Below are 3,596 nucleotides of genomic sequence, written 5' to 3'. Positions count from 1 at the left end.
GGGGCGGGAAACGGACGACGACACACACTAATTAAAAAACACAGACAAAAAAAACCCCACCTAAAGAACAGTCACCCAGCACACTGCTCATACTCTGGATAAATCTGCGTTGACAACAGACAAATAATTTTAACTTGTGAGTTCTAGGCCTACGCACAGTACTAACATTATATACCTGTTTAAGGAAGACACAGGTCAGGATGAGGATTTTTGATTTCCGTCTGATTTATTATGTAATCAGTTGTTCTAAACACATAAAAAAAAAATCTTTTGATTAAACACTAATTAAAAAAAGACCACTAGCTACAAGACTGTTTAGCACCAGCCAACCCGCCATGTAACTCTGTTGGGTTTTTACAAACAATTTTTTAAATTCTGACTTTGTGACCATCTCTTTCCATTTCTGAAATAGATGTAAGCATGCTAAGTGTTAGGAACTGCCAATAAAACTTCCATCTGGTAAGAACACAAAAGTCACAGGATTTTTATTTTTTTTTAAACAAAGCTTTAGCAACATTTTTGATCCAATACAGAACAAATATGCAGCTCAACAGAGGAAGCGAAAGAAGGAATCGACATATTTCAGCCTAGCCTGTTAAAGGAAAACAATAACGAAATGTATATATTTAACATGATATATATTTTTAAAGTTCAGCCAGAGCAAGAGCTCAATAACTTCAAGACTCTCTTCAGGCCCGCCTGAACAGCTAGGCTAGGCTCTAGGGACAGGGATAAGTCACTTCGCTGAACAAGAAAGAAATCAGGAGTAAAGTTCGCAGCAAAATACAACAAGCAACAATGAGAAACACCAAACTTGTTACCAAGATAACATCATACAAGTAAAAAAATATTTAAATTAAATCCCCGTAAGGACAAAGCTTTCGGTTTATTTGTACTACTTTGTACAATATTTTCAGTTCAAGTTCCTGTAACAGAGGGCTTTTTTTATGTAAAAAGGCTCTAATTTTTGCCATCTCAAAACGGCGTCCTCACTGGAAGGAAAGAATGCATTGAATTTCCATTTTGCCAGAAATCTCTATTCATACTGGAACACAAAGAGGTAAGACAGATTCTCGTAATGATGCTTCGAAATAATCTGCCCTGAATTTCAATGTATTATTACATTTTCGAGTATACTTTGCATTTAATTACTCGCTTCACCAGCAGTTGCTCATTACACATAAACCATGTCAATCTAATCACTCTAAGCATTTGTAAACTGCTGCTCTCTAACAATATGGAAGATAATGCATTTTAAGGTCACTGTAAATGTTCTTTACAATATATATAGTATGTATTGATGTATAGTAATGCAGTATTCGTTTTCAGCCAGGTGAGGACAAAGTCTCTGTCTTCACCATTTGACTGAATACACAAAACCATCCCTAGAATATATTTTCTAGATATTAAAATTAAAATCTAAACATTCATGTTGCCTGGATTCACAATATGGTGTTAGGCAGCAAAAACTGGAGTCAGCAAGAAGTTCCTACCCTTTCATCATCACGGGTATGTCAGCGCTTATCTGGCTAAATATAACTCATCTACAAAAACCGTGTACCTCAGCACCAGCCTAGGGTGTTTCTGAATTATACAGCATCTATCCAGACGGATGACAGAAACTTTCGCTCCCACATTTGAAATTCAGTACCCATCCAGGTACCTGCTGTACCCCAAATAAAACAACATTCGACTTGGGACGTCTGAAATTCTGCACCAACTGGCACAAGAAGCACAGTTGTTATTAAAACTGGGCAAGGAGGTGTTACTAAGATTACAGGGGGAGACAGTGAGGAACACTGGGAATCCATGGCCCTTCCCATAAGCCATTTTCAGGTCTAAACAAAAAAGACTCAGAGATATTTGAGCCTTGTTCTCTCCACCACGTGAATAAAGGGATGAAGATGTGAAAGTACGGCAGCTTCCTTTCCCATCCGCCATGCGGCCACAGTAAGTTCCTTACAGGAAAGTACATGACATGACTTCTAAGATAATCAGACACCAATTAGTAACAATTACCAAATATTAATACTAATTATCGAATGCATGCATCTTCAAAATTTGCTTGCAGTGTTTAAGCCTTAAAGAACTAACTCTCCATGCTCAGTATTCCAGATACGCTGTGCACAGGAGTGGATGCCTTGCAGTCGCCGCTCTGCAAGCCTGGCTAGCTGGGTTCAACTGGATAACGGCCCCCGGGCATGGCATCTCTGGAAGGATCTCAGCAGAGGTCTTTCAGCTCCATTTCCCTTTTGTTAAATAAAACAAGGCCCTGAGAAACACACAGCCTCTAAAGATCTAAAAATTAAGAAACTAGCTTGGAAAGACTTAAACAGAAGGAAAGCAGAGGATCATAGCTGTAAAAAAACAGGTTCATTTTTCATTTCGCAATCCTCTTGCTGCACTTCAAACTTTGCTAAACATGCTCACCATCGAGAGCTCAGGTATTCCACCAGGCTAAAAAGGACCTGGCTGGCCAGGAATGGGCAGCCATAATTGCCTTCCCAATTACTGGTTTCCCAAACAGCAAGTTTAAAATGAACTAAACCCATCATCACGTTTTCTCGCAGTGACGTACGTGCCTGGCCAAGCAAGCGGGCAGGGTGCCTTCTAGGCAGCAGGTTCCCCTCGCCTCTCCTGCGGCAAACGCAGCGTGAGCAGTGGCCGGTGCCGCTGGGGCAAGCTGTGGCCACATACCGGACAGGAGAGGGACTGGAAATACGTGCCCTGGGCTGGCCAAGGAGCACTGAAGGACAGAAGATGAGGATACACCTGGGACTTGCTGGCCACCTCTGGGAAAGTTTAAAAAACCTGGAATTGGAGATAAAAATGAGCGTGCTAGTGTGGGGTAGCAGGGAAGTTCAAACCCACTTTTTTGGTTTTATTTCTATTACGTTACTGGTTGTAATTACAAGCTGTAATTAATGAATGCCATCAAATCAGCTTCAGCACTGGCTGAAGATCTTAAAACCCACGTCAGGGTATTTTCTATTGTATGCCTATGAACACCTATTTTCTCTGAAATGGCGATTTTTCCTACTTCTAAGAGATGCGAAGAGGGTCCTAGAAGCCAGTGGGAAAGTATCTACTGTCTTTCCTGCCCCTAATTTTGATTCTGTCTATATTAAGAAGTTGTACACAGCAGCTTAAGTTTTAAGTAGCTTAATACAGCCTTGTCTACATACTGTCTTATGGACAGAAATATCAACCTGGCGTGTATTTCCCAGATTTCATGTGCGAATAAAATATCTTTAACTTCAAGTCTTTCAAGACCATTGCGAAGATACATGAGAAGCTCTCTTTTCATTTGCTGGTGGTTTGGGATCAGTAAGGATGGCAACGGTTCAAAGCAGAAGGGAGAAATACCATCACTTCTTCTATCATCTCACTCAAGATCAAGCAAGCAGAGCTCCCAAAAATCAAGACTATACAAGAGGCGGTGGGGATCTCCCCACACTTAGAAGATTTTGGAAATGATGCCTCACTGCTCCTCAGTAAGAAGCTCTTGATCAGTTCATCTGCATTTGAAAGCCCTCCTCTCTGGCTGGATAGAGAGATATAGCACAGTAAGTCTAGTGAAAAGAAAAACAGATTAG

Source organism: Egretta garzetta, unplaced genomic scaffold (assembly GCF_000687185.1).
Source record: "Egretta garzetta isolate BGI_Z169 unplaced genomic scaffold, ASM68718v1 scaffold251, whole genome shotgun sequence".
Lineage (NCBI taxonomy): Eukaryota > Metazoa > Chordata > Aves > Pelecaniformes > Ardeidae > Egretta > Egretta garzetta.
The sequence above is the reverse complement of the archived record's forward strand: the minus strand, read 5'-3'. Positions refer to the sequence as shown.